Source organism: Polyergus mexicanus, unplaced genomic scaffold, assembly GCF_030449975.1.
Source record: "Polyergus mexicanus isolate NDT 795.1 unplaced genomic scaffold, iyPolMexi1.0 SCAF_1, whole genome shotgun sequence".
Taxonomy (NCBI): domain Eukaryota; kingdom Metazoa; phylum Arthropoda; class Insecta; order Hymenoptera; family Formicidae; genus Polyergus; species Polyergus mexicanus.
The window spans coordinates 1,432,151-1,450,469 of NW_027223321.1; the positions used below are offsets into that span (position 1 = coordinate 1,432,151).

Genomic DNA, 18,319 nt, shown 5'->3' on the forward strand with positions numbered 1-18,319 from the left:
AATAAAAAAAGCCAAAATAAGTATATTATTAATCTTCAGAGTTACTTAACAACTGATTCAGTTACTTTTGACAGCATAGCATCATAAATAGCACTTTTTCTTGCGATAACAATTTTTTATCAACGATAAAATTCCTCTCTCTCTCTCTCTCTCTCTCTCTCTCTCTCTCTCTCTCTCTCTCTCTCTAGACAACATCATTAACCCGGATGAAGTAAATACGCGATGCTATGTTATTGGTCCTTATCATCGTGGACATTTTATCGTTTTCTCTCCGCTGAACCGTATGACACTTGCAATTTTGCAAGTATCATATGTCACAGATCGGATAATACAACATATCTCTTGTTATTACCGAATAACCGATATGCGTCTCTATCTTAATTATTGAACGAGCGAGCGAATTATCGCCATGTCATGTTATTAGAATATCGTGGCGTTAATAAAAATTAATCTAATAATAATATATCCGATTGTGTCTAGTCGCAATGTGTGTGATTCACGTTTCATTGTCGATAATCATATCTGCCGTTACGTTTTTTCTCTCGTAGACATTTTCACAGGCATATGTAACTTGTATATCGTACAGATTTGAAAATTAATTTGCTTTAACAATGATGAGGACTTTGTGAAATATATGCGCGTTGTTTTTATATTACTCGCAAATAACAAAGGATATTAACGAAAAAAATGCCGCGAGATATTTTTATTTGTACGAATCGAATATATATCTAAAGTAATTTTAATATAGATTTATTATATATGTATATATTTTACGATCTATAAATATATATAAATAGAGAGGGGATCCAAGTCCATCCACTATCGGACGTTTTCTACCCACAAACATAATTTCTTACGTCATAGTTCAATGGTCACGGTATGTGACAATGCCGAGAACTACCGTCATTCCTCCAAATTTCATATTTCTTCATATTAATAAATTCTTGCTTCGACGTTGTAATTGCCGATATTATTATATTTATAATATTTAATCTAATCAATCGCGTATTATCGTATTTCTATTTTAATTAAATTTTATTCATCAATGATAAAATATAGAATATATATAGAGTTTTATTAATTATCGCGACAATGGATTACAATCTGTCTTAGTCTTATAAATTACATTAGTTGATCACATATATAATAATTTTTCATTTGTAAAGAAGAGCCTTACGTGATGACGAGTAAGATCGTTTAAGCGCGTTATCGGAATTGACATTATCGTGATTCTATCGAGACGTCAGATCATGGAGATGGAAAGGTGATAGGAAAGATGGGTTTATAGGAGGATGGTATGTTGTGGATGCTCCAAAATGGCCGCTACAGTGGAAGGCGAATGGTCCGTTATGAGGAATCAAGCTCTTCCTACTGGTTCGCTCCGCCTTCATTTAAATTTGCTCGACTCTCACCTCGATCGTTCCCATTTCGGTTGATTAATTGACAAGCATTTTACGAGTTTCGTTTGTATATCGATCTCGTACAAATGACGTTACATGAAACGCATTGAGCTATGACAATCTAGAATTACATTATTATTTAATTAATTCCAATTTGTAAGTCTAATCTTATAATCATTGCATAAAATTATCCCCGGCGATTAAAGCATAATATATTTTTATAATAATGTTTGATAAAATTATAAAAATCATCCTCTGTACATATGTATACATATATCGCATTCATATTATTAATTTAATAAATTAATTATACGAGCTAATTTTTTTCTCTTAAATATCATTACAATTCGTAACTTATTTCTATCAAAAAATATATAACACGATTTTTTAAATCTCGATATTTGGAATCGGGCTAGTATTATTTTTTTAGCACGAGTATATATATACATAGTTTGGAAAAAGGAACACATAATGGCCATACCACGCGTATCTCCGGAATTCGAACATCAAAATTTTTTCGTCCCACGGGTATGGCGAGGCGTCTCTTTCCTGACTATATTTTTCAGCCCTTCTCTTATCGTGTGACCGTAATTTATGCTTGTTTGCCGTCTGTCCTATGAATCGCTCTCTCTATTGCACTTACATCGGGGAATCTACGACACCCACAATAGGTAGCCGGCGCCTCGTAATGGAAACTAAAAGATAATACCATATTTTACACAAAACTCTTAAACGCATATTTTCGAAAAGGAAAATTCGTAGAAAGAAATCAGTTTCTGGGAGAAACTCTTTGGGGAAAGTATTGCATTGTAATCCCCCTTGCGTTAGGTTCGGGAGAGGAAAGTTTCCCCCATTGTTATAAATCTTTTAAAAGCGTATCGCTCGCGCGAGTCAGCAGTAGAACGAATTTTAGATTAAAATCTTCGAGTTATTAACGCACATTTCCGATTATATACCTCTACGTTAAAGATCTGTTTTAATTCAAAAAAGGCTCCGTATCTTTTAACTTTAATTTTTTTAACTTTGAGCTTTCACGTCTCTCTTAAAACTTGAGAAAATATAATTATGTCATTAGTTTAAAATAACGACTTGATAGAATATAAGAAGAAGATTGACGTTTTATGAGAAGTTAATTATTATTTTGACAGTTCACCGTCGCGGGAATCACACTATTCGCGTCATTTAGTTCAAGGAATCGATTTACCATATGGAAATTCGACGACATACTTTTCGTTACATAAGAATAGCTAATATAGTTGAATCATCGCCGATAAATAGCTAGTTGGAAATAACCCATTGCAACCTTATTTTGCCATTCATATTTTAATGATACCGCGCGTTATATGATTGTCGCAAGAGAGGATTTATTATAAACAATGGTATGCGATATATAAGTACGTTCATTAATTAATAATTAATTGAAAGAAAAAGAAAATGGAAGAAAATCAGAAGAAATAAAATCATCTAAAATCTCTATTTAAAACAGACAGTTTTTTGTTCGAGGCTATGGAAAAAAAAAACTCCACCATAGTCGCGCTCATAAATTTCCATTTATTAAAAGCGTAGATATAAGACGGCGCTCTTTGAAAATAAGAGCCCTTCAATTTCGATTAGGTATATCCAGAAATGGATAATCTTAATACGAATTATATATATATATATATATATATATATATATATATAATGTGATGACTCAATAATCCACGCAGTTAAATTAAAAGTATTTCCTGGAGGACATTAGCACCGAGAGAGAGAGAGAGAGAGAGAGAGAGAGAGTCTTGTGTCGCAAGAGAGAACGACGAGGTTACTTCACACGGCAGGTCGTCGTTACGTCATTTGGAACTGACGTAGGCATTGTTTTCGAGTTTCCTGAAACTGTTCTTGCGCCCGGAGTTCGTGCAAGTACAAAACACTTCGCGCGACCGGGTACAAGTCCATATACCATAAGGTATACCGGGTGTCGCCGGAGAGTCTCGCACAGGTGCTGTTTGTCGCCGTATGATTATTTCGAGATAAACAAGCTGCATTCTAAATTCATTAAGAATGAAATATTCTTTCCGCATGGCGTTTGCCTATCTTTTTTTTTTTTGTAATTCTTATTTTCAGAATGTACAATCGTTTTTGTCGCGCAGCAATAATATACGCGATAAAAATGGCTGCTGCCAAAACGGAATACGCGACGTTTTTCGTTCAAGGTTATCGTACGATCGTATTTAACGACCCGTACACTCGTGCGCGTAATCGAGAAATGGCGGAACATTTCGCATACATTTAGTACCGCGAATTTTCCGCGCGAATACTTTGTAAAAGAAAAAAAAAATCCGATCTGCAAATCTCTGAATTCGAGATGAATCGCACACACGTATACATATAGCGATAGTTAGACGAATAACGTTATTCGCATCTGAGGCAAAAATGTGTATTTCGTCTTAACTTTAAATTTAGAGAAAATTATATTTGATCAATTATATTTTATCGTTTTTTAATTAATTTTCGATTAGTTATATTTTATAATAAATAAGTAGAAAATATATCCCACTTAAGAAAAAGATATTTCACTTAACGTACCACGTTATTTGTCCCTCGCGCAATGGAAAAGTAATTTTAAGTGCGAGTAGATATGATCGACGATAAGCTGGCTATTTCGTAATACAGGTCAAGATGATAAACGTAGCGCAGGAAATAAATATAACCACATCTGCTTCATCTTTAATGAAAATATTTCGTTCCGCAGATACGATAGTTTTACTTAGCGAGCCATTTTTTTTTTTTTTTTTTTTTTTGTAAATGGAATCAATATAATATCATTAAAAAACAATAAATAATCTAGTATTGGTAAATCAGTGAAATCTCATTGAAAGAATCAATTAATGATAGCGGTGATATTTTAAAAAATCTATCTTATTAGATGTTACAATATAATATATTTTAAGATAAATCTATAGTAATATATTTTATTCAAGAAATATCTGAATTTTCTTGCTCAAGAGTCTCGTTTATTTTTTTTGTAAGCTTATCGTATCTTAAGAATAAAAAAATATAATATGTATATAATTTTAAATTTGAATATGTGTTTTATTGCAAATGTGTATATAAAAAGTTGCCCTTAAGGAATAGCAATAATAATTCGAAATAAATAGAAGAAATTTTTTAAAAAGTACGTCTTGCGAATACATGATTATTATTGATTTTTCAAATCTTAGTGAAATCTTAGTGCTATAATCAATGGAACGTAAGACGCAGAAGCAAAATGTGAATATTTTCACTGAGGTTCAATGAAACCTTCGTTGATCTTCGATGAAATCTTGTATCATTGCAATGACATTTTTACTAATTCTATTTTGCGAGAGCTCCCTCTTGCTTCATTGTCGATTGATTTCCGCTACGGCTAGTGTATGCTGCATTTCTTTCTTTCTTAATATCTAACTAACAACAATAATATTAATGATATCAATACGGCACAGGAAGACGCAGCGATATCATCCTTATCGGGCATCGAAAGGAATTGCATCTCCAATCTTTTTCCTACGATAGAATTACATGTATATCACATTTCTCGATTCGTCTAGGCGAAAAGAATAACCGCGTCGCTTCTCGACGACGTTCCACGCGCGTAACGCGATTTCACCAGACGCGGCATTTTCACCGGCGGGAGGAGGACGGGGGGGGGGGGTGGAAATTTCAGTGACACAATTCCGGGACACGTCTCTCGGCTTATGCAATCGCTTGCTCGAGCATCTCGCGTCTCGTTACACGTGCCGTCGTGCGTTTCCCCTCGTACGCACCTTCTCCCACCTCGAAGATCGCGCGTCTCGGTTTCCGACCGGAAGTCAGGTCACCCCGATTGGACTTTCGCGATTGGAGATCACCCCCATCCCCTCCCCTCCCCTCCCCTCCCCCGCGCGGTAATGAGATCGTCGTCTCGTCACGGACGATCTTCGATACGTAACGCGCGACTCCGGATCCGGAAGAAGATGAAGAGGAAAAGGAGACACCGCTGCTCTTTTCATCCGAGCCGCGTAGTCGGCGCGACTCCGGCGGGGCGACTGATTTCACGAAATGCCGAACGCGTGATAATGCACACACAGAGAACGACTAAACGACGACGATATCTGGCTTGTGCACTGGGTTCGTTCTATCTTGGTGGCGTGCCGCGCGAAATGGTGGGTGGCTCTCTATCGGGCCCCGTTGTACCAGCCGCGAGCGCGAGCGATAGGACTTATCTCACGATATATACCGGTGCTTGACGAAACCCGACTTGAGCCGCGGCCCGCAGTGCGCATCTTCGTGCCGCGTGCGGCGGAACGCGTGCGTCTATCTCTTTCTCGGCGACGCGGAAGTCATTTTGGGAACTGTCAGGGAAAACTTTATCGAAGCCTCGAACGCGTATTTCCTCGATTCCGCTAACAGAGTCTTTCCTCTCCGTGATGGTTGAACCTCCGATATTCGACGACAATCGTTTAAGACAGACGACGCTAAAAAATTTTTGTCAAATTCAGTGTCGATTTTTTTTTCCCCCGCTAGAAAAAATATACCATGGCTGATTTCATTTATTCCTTCTCATCTCGGCGAACTATGTATTCACCGTTACGTATTCATGTCCGCACACCGTGTATTATTGCCTCGTGATTTACTGGCGTGCTAAAGAATAAAGCAAGTCGGGCTACCACACGTAGTTAGATGGCTGTAGTGGTCGGTTTTACGAAGTCGATGCGTTTTCTATAACCGTATACAGGCTGCCGGCGAATATATCGCGATACGTTTATGGATGCAAATGGGTTGGGGCTTTAAATTCTCTTAACGAACTGATTTTTTGCGATGTCCGGCGACACATATCGTAAGAAATTTATCGATCGATTTATTCACCGGAAGTTTATTCGCGTACATGTTTCCGATGATATTTAACTTGTTAATTACGAGAATAATTAATCGAAATATAATTGAGAATTATGATGGAGAAATTTTCTCGAACAGAGGATCGATTGCAACTTTATTGAAAAATCTCTAATCGAGAAACGCGATAATATTTCTCGGGACATTTTCTCTATAATTCTTTTGCCGTTCGAAATAATATATCTCTCCGTTGATCCGACGAGAGAATGAAGGTTTAACGCAGCCGTTATTATAGACTTTAGAATGCACGGGACGATCGAGTGTGACGACAGCGAACCTAATGAAACGCGCGTGGGTATGTCGGGGGATATATTATCACTTAGATAAGAATCTCTTCGGGTTCCCCGACATCCGACACGATTCCTCATACCGATCCCTACGCTCTGTTTACAGATCGCGTATACGCCCATGAGTAACATCAATTCTCGCAACCAATCCCCTATCCGTCCTCTTCCGGAAGCTTTAAGCGTTCATCATTTCTGACCTCGTCATCGAAGGATCACAATCACATTCTTTCTCGTGAATAGATACTATAAATTCTATACGCGAATAAAAACACCGATTTATATGTACGGTGTCGCCGAAAATGCCGTAGGATTTCTTTTCTCGCTCAGAAATTTTTTGACAAATTTATATTATCACAAGTAGTATTCAAATATCTCCGTAACTAATCTTAAAAATAGTAAATCTTAAATAATTAATAAATTGATTCTAAAAAATAGAATATAATTGATTAAAATCCTTTCAAGTTTTATTTGCGAAAAAGGGATATTTTATCTTGCGTTAATACTCAATTGTTTAGATCTCGTAACTGATCTTGACTCGAGGAAGAAAAGAGCTAGCAGTAAGGTCGTTGAGAGCCCCTGTCGGCTTGCAACTAGTTCAGATAAGGTATCAAGCCGGCGGTCGTTGCGCGCGATAGCGCTTCGCAACGAGGCCCCGATGTAACGCATCGTCACGCATTTACGGTTCCTACAAATGCACGCGTATACATTTATGCGTCTCCTATGCAGGCATAAATGCGCGCATATGCAAAGCTGGAAGGAGGGAGTGGAAGAAAGAGAATGATGCTGTGGCGCGCGAAGAATTCGGACGAGTTCGTGAATTTCTCTCGAGAATGTCTCGGAATGATTAAATAATCGTTCCTTTTCTTATCAAGTCGGCTCATATTAATATAATTTTTTAATTTCCATTGATCACTTTTGAAATCGATTAGACGAATCCGGAGAGGGATTAATTATCGACAATAAGATTTTTCTCTCCAATATCTTCGTAATCTGAAAAGATTCTTGGCGGAAGAATGTACTTGTGATTAAAAGATTTATTATCAAAATTTGATAAATATAGACTTTATTTATTATTTTTAATTGAAAGTTTAGATTGTTAAGAGCGCGAGTCCGTGGACGCTGAGAGATAAGAGATCGTAGACACCGCGTAAGAACGTCGAGCTTTCTCACTCACTTAAGAAGTGAGGTGGGTCCTTATGTTAGAGTGATAATCGCGCGTGTCGAATAGCGTACGAGAGAGCGTAGTATAACTCGCGTCTTCGTTGATAGGGTAATCTCTCTTGCGGCAGAGAGATTAGCCAAGGACGCGGAGATAAACCTCTGCATTGTTAACACCCCTTCTCTGCACCTTAGCGAGATGCAGGCTCTCGCGCTCGCTCCTGGCGATAATGACGTCACGAAATGCTCTAATCGAGTCAATATGACGATAAGGTCTCTCGTGCTACGTAAGAGCTCATCAGGGGGATTCGGAGACGGCGTCTCTGAGAATTTGCAATCTCAGTCTCTCATCGTTAAAGTGAATCCTCGTTGCATTGATCGGAACATCGGAGCTCGAATTCTCAATGACTTTTGAACATGCCAGTTTAATTATCATCTTATCACAAAATTTTTGACAAAATATACGCGAATATAGCAATTCTACGAGCATCTTATATTATGGGGAAAAAAAAAAAAAAAATTGAATAAAATGTATTTATGCAAGATATTTTTCAGAGAAAAATTTTCTTTCTTGTTTCATTGTTTCATTATATTTTTCATTTATAATTTTAGGAAATATTTTTTATGCAAAAAAAAAAAATCAAGATATGGAAAGAGAAATGGTATTTGGAAGACTCTTTTGAGGATAATACATATATACTCATTTTATCCATCGTTAAAGGATGATTGCGCTGGGCGGCTTGTCGGTTTAGTCTCGCACCTGGTTACATTTTACGGGAGGGGGGGGATGCGCGTAAATCTTCTCCAAACGTGGTTTTTTTTTTTTTTTCTCGAGGGACAGACAGCTGAGCAACCCGCGTCGGTCGCGCGGGGATGCGGCCAGTGATAAGGGCAAAAGGTGAAAAGGCGGTTCGTTTCCCATGTATTACGAGTCGCGGAACGGAAACGTCGCGTTGGCACCTCGAATGCCCCCCATATGCGGGTTTTATCGCGCACAAAACGTACACCTCGCCACCACCGTCGATTCGGCCCACTTTGCGAACGTTACGTCCGCGACTCATGCTAATGAAAACGTGGACCGCATTGCCGATAGAAGCCAAGGATTTTCTCGTTGTCCCCCCTTTTTTTTTCCAAAATCCTGAACATTTATACCGTGATTATTGAGACGATTTAAGAGATTGTACGATCATCCCCCTTTTATACTTGAAAATTTATACGAATATTTCTAAAAGTATATTTTTTTATCGATATATTGATAATTCGAAAAACAATTAGGAAAAAATTTTTGGAACAATGCGATATTTTCCGATAGAAGCAAACACTGGCTAAATTTTTTTTTTTTTTTTTTTCCCCGGAAAATTATTCGAAGAAGGATAATGTGTGCGCAGATACATTTGTTTTAGCCATTGTATAGATTCGGTGTATACTATGTTGAGACAACATTCATAATGGATGTTTATGAATCATCCTTCAAGGTTCTAAACAGGTCCCTTGTGAAAACTTTTGCGCTGGAGGCATGTCATATAATCGATTGGCAAAACAAATCCTTTCCTTCTTTCGGCTAAAAACATCCTGATCCCATGAAAGAGACAGTTTGCAACAATGGGTCATTAGGAATACGAACACGAAACAGATTTTTTCCATCAGCTATACACGTATAATAAAGTATGTTAAAAGAATTAAAAATCTCTTTTTTTCTAATAAATTAAAATTTCGGAAACATTGATTATATGTTTTTATATATATATATATACACACACACACACACAAATAAATCGGACTTATTGTAATTATAGATATATTTTAATCGATATATTAAATTATTATTTTTTTTTTTTAGAATAAGCAAAAAGTTAGAAAAACTAAAATAAATATCTAGTATCGTATTTTTTATTAATATAATTGTAAATAAAACTTTTTCTTATGTTTTCAGAACATATGTAGAATTATTTTATTTATATGTCATTCTCTATCTTTTTCTCTCATGTTTCGAGATGAAATTCTTCGTATGAGGATTGCGCCGGGTCCCTTAGGAATTAAAGCCGCCCCGAAAACGCCCCCAATAGTCGCATGGTTATCAGCGTGTGCCAGACGTGTACGGTCTGTCAAAACACATCAGCAATATCGTACCGTATTGCGAGCCGACCGTTTCTGTTGCATGCAGGGATGTTAACCAGTCATTAAGAAACGTCTGTGCCGTTGATGCGTTTCACGATAAACAAGACGAGCCTCTCAAAAGCCACTCAAAAACCTACTTCCAAACTTTGTATATCTTTAAAGAGAATTGATCAACTCATATTTTAACGCCGCGAAATAATAACGCGTGCGTCTCCGGAATATAAGATGATATCATTTTTTTAAATTTTCATCTCGTAATAATAACATATTATGGAAGGATTTAAAAAATCGAACGCGATATTAAAATCATCGTCGAAGCTACGAGATGAGAATCGCTGTTGCGGGAGAACACGAAGGTGACGGTAAATCGAGGGAGAAGGACGCAGGCAAGCGTACGAGGTATTATAACAAACTGCCGTGCAATATTTTATGGGTTCCATAAGGAAACGTCGTGACTCTCGCAATTGTTCCGCGTGTAATACCAGTGTAAAGGCGATCGACTTGCAGCAATAATTAATGCGAGAAATACGGATCGTTCCGACAGGAAAATAAGCGCCTGCTTTCTCTTCCTCTCTTTCTTTCTCTCTCGTTTTGCTTCTATACATCAGCGTTTACGATTTTCGATTCGTCGCGCAAGGAAAAATCTCTGATATAATAAAAAATGATTGATAGTTTTATTTTCCTGTAAAAAAAAAAATATATATACTATCTTATGATATAATTAACGCGCTGTAATTAATGCGATTGATCTTACAGCTTGCTAACAACAGCCTATACACGTGTGAAATGTTACAATTCCCCTTTTATTTCGATACGAATTAAAGACATCGCCGTCGAGCGTAAGGTATAGTGTGAGAAGTAAATTTAAAAATATTTATTACAACGTAAAATATATATTTGTGAAAGAATTATTCGCAGCGAGATTGTAAAGTCGAAGGGGATTAACAACCGTTGGTCACACACGCAATTCGCATTCGCCGCTGCGTGCGACCGCATTCGCGCTATGCGTCGTGTATGCATCGCGCGAACTGCAACGTCAATACATTCGTATACGCGTGATACACGCGTACTCTGCGAACTAATGCCATCTGTGACTCGTGCCATGAACAACGCAATGTATGATATATGCAAATTTTTTCAGTCTCGATATATATTGTATATATATATATATATATTTTTTTTTTTTTTTTTATAGGAAAGATTATTTCGATGGAAATTGCATCGATACGTAAAACACAATAACAATGTGCACGTTTAATGATGATTAATTGTTTATAGATATGGGATAGACGAAGCATCATTAGAGAGAGCGCGCCTCCATACTTTACGTATCTTATCCGTAAAACTGAAACGGAGCATGATTCATTGATTCAAATATTACGTCTATGTGATTATCTCGATACGTTCTATAGTCTCGCATATTTAAAATTTCTTTCTCGAAATAAAGAGTAATTTTTAAACGAAATGAGTAGACAGATTTTTTATTAGACGAAATATAAGACCTCTTCAAAATTGCGCTTTTGAGAGGATACCTTCATCATCTTCGCCGCTGGAAATGATGCATTTTGCCCTTTGTGATCGATGAACCGCGCGCGTGGCGTATTTTATGAGGGGTTCATAAATTTTTAATCCTGCGCAACAAAGGACCGTCGTAAAACAATAATGGGATAAATATTTGGGATAAATATCTCGTCGCCCTTCTTTGAGAGAGAAAGAAGAGGAGTTTGACATCGTCTTGGTCTGGGTACTGTAAACTTATGCGTTTATAAACGAAGCGACCGAGATTCCCCGTAAAGCCCGATCGGTCAGGACGCCCCGTTCTAGACTAATCCTAATGTAATCCTTTCCAGCGGATCTTTGCAATCTGCGTGTTATGGTTAAGCGACGACTAAGACGCAGTACGCAGATCGATGTTCATTTTGTTCTACGAAATCTTAATGAAAGAGTTTTTAAAAGCTCGCATTAGGAGTGAATAATTATGTTAAGTTTGACAGGACATATTTTTCCTGGTGAAAATGTCTCTTGTCTTAGATTATCAAATTTGCTTCCCAACTTTCTCGTCCTAAAAAAAAAAAAAAAAAAAAAACCGAGTGCGCGGTCATAAAACACTGAATTATCTGTCGGTCGATCCATCCGCCGTGGTGTTTATCGAACGTTCGCGACGCGGAAGGCACGTTCACGGAGCAACGGGGACGACGTTATCCTAGTGATAACGCGGGCCCTAATTGTTATGGTTTCGTCGTGTCCGCGCGCGAAAAGCGACGAGCACGGTTAATGCCCGGCAAAACCCGACGAGACCCCGTCAGACCCGTTTGACCAGAAATGCGTAACGCGTTCGGTGCGACTATGTTTGATAAATAAATGCGTCGTGATTTCCTGTCCCGATCATGAGAGTACCTTCGCGAATTTCCCACGAGAAGGATTAACCGTATCACACTTAGAAAAAGAAACTCCGATGAGGGAAAGCTCATGTATAAAGATTCATGAATTTACTCGCAGTTGGAAGGCGAAGAGCAAAAGATATCTAATGAGTAAAGAAATGATTGAAAAAAAAAAGAACGATGCGAAAAATGAAAAAGAAAAATTTTAATATTCTCAGCTAATATTAATAAGAAATTTAAATATAAATATTATTAAATTTTCTTTAGAATCTTGAAAAAACGAGTAAATTAATTAGTACGTATTATTTATATCGTTAAAAAATATTTTTAATGATAGCTATAAAAAAATAGACATATGGTTATTTATGAAATAATTTTTATACAAACGATATATAGCATCGAATCTTGTGGTATCCTCGATTGTTTATTAGTAGGATGGATCGCGGCAGCGGAGGTGCTCTCTTTCTCGTGCTTCCCTTTCCACCCCTCCTCCACCTCCCCCCCCCTCTTTTTCTTTGTCTCCTTCTTTCTCTCTTTTCTTTTTTTAACAAGCATAGATTTTGTTATCGCTGTGGGGCAGGAGTCCGGCAGCGAAACCGGATGTCCGCCCGCGCAGGATGTGACGTCAGAGCTGCTGGCAGGCCAGCAAGTACCGTAAACCTGCCCGACTGTTTGCGACGCAAACATGTTCCTCTCTATGCGTCTCTTTCTCTTGCTTTCTCCTCTGCCTCCCTGCACCAATTTCTTATACCCTTCTATCCATACGCCACATTCGTTCTTTCGTCCTACGTTTCATATGTAATTGGATACCACCATATTTTAAAATCCGATACGTTTTGAATGAAATAGAAACAATAAGCATTTTGCAAGAAATAAATTAACGCTGTCCTTTTATCGAAAGTACAATGATCAATTATAAATAATTACACGAGTATTTCGTGAATTTATATCACGTTATGAAACATTCAAAAAATATTCGAGGAAAGGAGCACTCGATATGTCCAAATATTAAAAGTTACCTTTAAAAGGTGCGTTAATCCTTTTGCTACGAATACAAATACGAAATCGTGTTTATGGAGAAATAGAAGAGCTTTTTCGTGGACAACTTTGGAGTCTGAGTGCCCCAGTTTTCTAAGCCAGCGTATATTTGTTTGCGTGGACACGAGGCCCATTCACGATTCATCGTAGCGATGGTGTAAAATAGCCGTAGGAATAACAACGAAGTGTCAAACTAGGAAGTCAATCCTTCATTTAGTCGAAAAGTAAAGTTTCCGCTTTCTCTACCGAGGTGAAAGGCAATGCGCTTTACGTGTCGTGCGAAACAAAACAACAGGCCCAAAGGCAAATATTTAGTGTTTGCGTTACCCAAATGACTTTTCCAAGATGCATATTTCATTGTGATAAATATCAAAACCAATACTCTCTACGACACGCGTTAAATTCGAAAAATTTTTTTTCTTACCACACATCAAACTTTATCTTTATAATAATAATAATTTTAATATTCAGATAATGGTGAATAATTTTTCTCCATTAATGTCCAGCATTAAAGATATATATATATATATATATATATATATATATATATATGTGACAGAGAATTATATTCTTATCAAGATTATACATATATTTTCTTATCATTATTAATTATTATTGTACACAGGTTTGATATTTTTAGGACAATATATTTTTTGGAATGAAAACTGTCAAGTGTCCCCCTTGGTAACCCCGTTGATATATCCCGGGGACGCTCGTGGAGCCGTAAAGTGACGTAAAATAATATCTGTCCAAGCTAATAAGGGTCTCTCCTTCTCAGCTGCGATCTTCGATTTTCGGGGCACCGAAAGTCCCTTCGGTCTAATACCCTATTACGCGATAGATGTGAATACATATAGTAGGGTACCGCTCGCGACCTATGACCTCGCGATGACTGATTTACCGCTCTCTTTTCGCTCCGAAACCGATCCTTCCCTCACGATCATCGTCTTGTTCTCTTCGCTTCTCTCTCTCTCTCTCTCTCTCTCTCTCTCTTTTCCATTCGAGGGGGCATTTTTGTAAATGGAGTTACGCACGGCTTACAGAATATCGTGATATAAATCGAGCTCTTTCGAGCTCGATAATTCCAGAGGGAACTCGTGAGATCGGGTTCGACGACTCGTCGTGTCTCGTCCTCCGTCGAGGGCCCGAAATTAGTGGCTGCGACGCAGCGTGTTCTGTTTCAAGGCAACGATCGGAATCGATCGGGATCCTATCGACCTAATGAATTTTTCGAGATTAAATTGGTCGCAGGCCTTGTTTAATTCCGACTCGATACGAGCACGTGCGCCTTCCTTGTCCGATCTCGATTCCGATATATTCGTGTTCTTCGGCAATTTAGAAACAAGACTCGTTATATTAGAACGCATATTGGATGCAAGTATAGGCATGGAAGAACGACGATTATAATTGAATGGGTGCAGCAACGTGATAAAGAGCACGACGAAAGTATTTATTCGACGTGTTGCGTGTTTCGCGGTTCATAAAAATCCAGGAGCGGCAAGTACTCGAGATATCCATCGCGTGTCCCTGAAAGTCGCTGATAACGGGGAATGAAGCCGGTGCGCGCCGTTAAGAACATAACAGACTCCTAAGCAAGCTATTAAGTTTTCATCGCCCTCATCGAACACGGCAGATAAAAAGGCATGGGCGACTAAGAGTTCGAGTACTACCTCGAGATGCGTCGAATTCTTATAGACGCTCGGAAAATATTGCGCGCTGTCCCGTGGAAAGGATGCGACGTCTCGACAATCGAGAAATCATTAATTTCTCAGAAGTGTTTCGCTTTGGCCGAATAAGTGCCTCTAGAATAACGATAATGACTATCGATAACCATAAGCGTCTCTGTTCCTAACTTGTTTAATTTCACGGCAATTAGAATGGATTTTCAACAGCAATTACAATTAAAATCGTTTTCGTCGAGCAACCTTCGCAAAAATTCAGTAAAATGTTTACCGGTAAAATTTTATACAAAACAAGATTTCCTGGCACATCGTGTGCTTGTGTGCGTTGCAGGCGGCGGCTTGCCCTTGATAATTTCTCTCGAAAAAAATTATTCACGACGCGGCGTTTAATCGCGAGCGGCGATATCTGAGAGGAGGAAAAAAAAAAAAGAGGCCGAGAGGTGCCGGCGTAAAGCGACGATGGACACTTAAACACCCTGCTGTGCGCGATTTGTGCCCTTCTCGCGTTACGCCTCGCTGTCTGTGTTTCGTTGTTTCGCGGCTCGTGACGGCTGAAACTCATCACGACGGAAGAGACAGAAAGAAACCTGTCTCTCTGACAAACCCCCCGACCCGAAATGTCACAGCGGGTATCCACGTGAAAGGCACGAATATTAGACGTCTGTATATAAGAGAGAAAGCGCGCTTATATTATTTAAAAATTTAATGAGATAGAATGAGAATTGTATAACGATTTTTATTATTGTAAAGAGAAAATTGAAAAACACAGCAAATGTACGCCATAATGTTTCCGATTTAATTTTATCGCAATCGATATTTCCAATTATTTTTCAATATATTTTCTGGATATTTTATACAATGTATTCGTGGCGTTCTCTTTCGGATATCGTTAAGATTTCCATTCGCGGAATTTTTGTCTCCATTCACAAAGCGAGGGAATGCAAACGAGACGTGGACAATTAAGAAAAAAATGTCCACGAGAGGAAATGGCAAATATCCTGGCTCGTCTCGGCCGATATCTCGCTTCCGGCTCGATTTATGGCACCTTCTCTCTCACCTGGTCGACTTTGTTTATTTCTGTAAGAGGCGTCTGCTAATGACCCAACCATGCGTCTTTCTTCTTTTCCGCGCGCCGCACTCAATATTTGCCTTACCTTCCTTCGTCGGAATGTCCTGCGTCGAATCGTATATACAAAGAGGACTCGCGGGGTTTTTTGGGACCGTGCCTGTTTCGTGTTTCTGAACCAGTACTATATTAATACGCACAAAACAGTCGATTCATTCCATGGGGAATATTTACGGAGACATTATATATTTCTAGAAGAAAAGATTACATAATAGTAACGCAATTAATTTTCATTAGAAGAAACCAGATGATTGTCTATGAAATGATAAGATTTTTCAATTTTTTTTTTTTTTTTTTTTTTTCGAACATACAATATAATGAAAATTAATTGCGAATTTCTCTGCTTCAAAAAGCACCAATCGTCATTTGCTTAGGATCTTGTGGATGAATCTCAACTACTCGTTATTGGTAGGTACTTGGACTAAATAGATCGAGGAACAGCCTATAAATCAGCGGGCTTGGTTTGTTTATAATAAAGCCAAAGAGAGAGAAAGAGAGATAAAAGAGAGTAGACTCTTCGAGATAAATAGGGGTTAGTGACTCCCTCCCTCTCCCTGCCGCGTATACATGTACTCGATTTCTTCGTCTCGCTCGCTTTCCTCAAACTCGGACGAAACGATTTATCGGTTGTAAACTGTGTTAATTCTGACCGCGAGCGAGTATCTGCTGATCGATATATTAAGTCCCTTCGTTCATTATTTAACCAAGCACGGCAAGAATGAAGGACCGACTCTCTTAATCATCGATGACACTTATTAATCTTCGATACAAGATCTCACTTGAAACAATCACGAACTCTTTCAATGCTTCTCCAATATGGTACATAACTTGTTTTCACCTAATGTTTATATTGATAGCTTACTTTCTTTCAATAAAAAAATAACTATATTTTATTCAGAGAAAATAACATAAGTTAAATTTATTTAAAGAACTTTTTTAGAACTTTTTTTTTTTTGCGTTTTATATGTTAATCAAAAAGTGATATTTTTTATTTTTAAAAAACATTAAAATTTTTCTCTCTTTTTCTATTACGGTTTGAGATAAAAAATAATAAAATATATATATATTTAATCACCGAATATATTTTCGGTACAATCGATTTTTGAAATTATAATTTGTCAAAAAACATATATAGGATTAAACTATGACAACTGACCAAATTTCTCTTGTGAGGACGGTTAATCCTTTTGACGCCAAGAAAAAGTACAAATGGATTTCGAGGAAAAGAAGACGAGACGAACATGTCGACTCTGTCGCAGCCCGCTGATACTCCGCAGCCGTTTTGTAACGGCTGTTATGGGCGTTTCGTTTTATTACCCATTAACTTTGAGGCGAAACATAATTTAGTATCCTGAAAGAAAGTCAAAATTTCCATCGTCTTTGCTTCTAATTAAGCGATACTAATTCGTGTCGATATGAGCTCGTTAATTATTCACGGCATCGTTCCAATTAAAAATATAAAAGTCACCCGTACGATTTTATAATAAAATGAAATGTGTAAATGCGATAAATATCTTGAATTGTTATAGATCACTTTAATATTTTTATTACAACGTTTCTAGAATTCCTGTATTAATCGAACCTAATAAATACGTTATCAATAGTAGAAAATTATCAACTAGTATTTCATATATTGCAGTTATTTTCTCTGTATAAAAAGTTCTGCAGATAACGCAATGCAGAATATTTTGCAAGCTATGCTTTTCGCTGACATCGCGATTTAATTATATTAATCGTTCGCCAGAGTTATTTTCAATCGGTCAATCAATCTAATCCATTGCAAGTACTTCACGAAACATTTAATTAGGCAATCGTTTGATTCAATATAGTCACATATCGCATTTCAGTCGCGGGTACACTCACGCTCATTAGCGCGAACCTGTTGCTTTCTGTTTATTGGTGGGAATTAACGGTGTCTCATCTTTTAACGATTTATTTCGGATTATTAATTATAGGCAATTTATATTAGCGTTTACACGTATGCATAGTCATATTGTATTTCGAATTCTCGAGTTTACTTTCCCTCAATTTTCTTTTTCTTCTATTTTACGAAGCGTTTTGATAATATTATATTAAAATTATCGATTAATTAGATCGCAATTCATCGAATAATATCTTATAACATATGATCGTGATTCTTTAGCTTCTCTATTATTTAAACGAAATATGAGAGAGGGTAGCGGTTGTAGTTCAAGGGTCAGCTCTGGGTCAGCATGATCGAGAATAGAATGTACTC

General features: G+C 37.6%; 1 protein-coding gene and 1 long non-coding RNA gene across 8 annotated transcripts in view; one reads left to right on the forward strand and one right to left on the reverse strand.

The window, feature by feature from the left end:
- LOC138940226 (box A-binding factor) overlaps positions 1–18,319 on the forward strand; it is a 56,921-nt gene that overhangs the window by 5,910 nt on the left and 32,692 nt on the right. The gene's annotated exons all lie outside the window — the stretch shown is intronic.
- Positions 1,092–5,265, reverse strand: LOC138941183 (uncharacterized). Of its 3 annotated transcripts, XR_011448144.1 has the most exons (4): positions 3,969–4,192; positions 3,209–3,428; positions 1,882–2,095; positions 1,092–1,521 (listed from the first exon to the last, which is right to left on the reverse strand). It is a non-coding gene; the product is annotated as an uncharacterized lncRNA (long non-coding RNA). The 3 variants fall into 3 exon arrangements; XR_011448137.1 differs by lacking the exons at positions 3,209–3,428; positions 3,969–4,192 and adding an exon at positions 5,186–5,265; XR_011448140.1 differs by lacking the exon at positions 3,969–4,192 and having other exon boundaries at positions 3,209–3,483.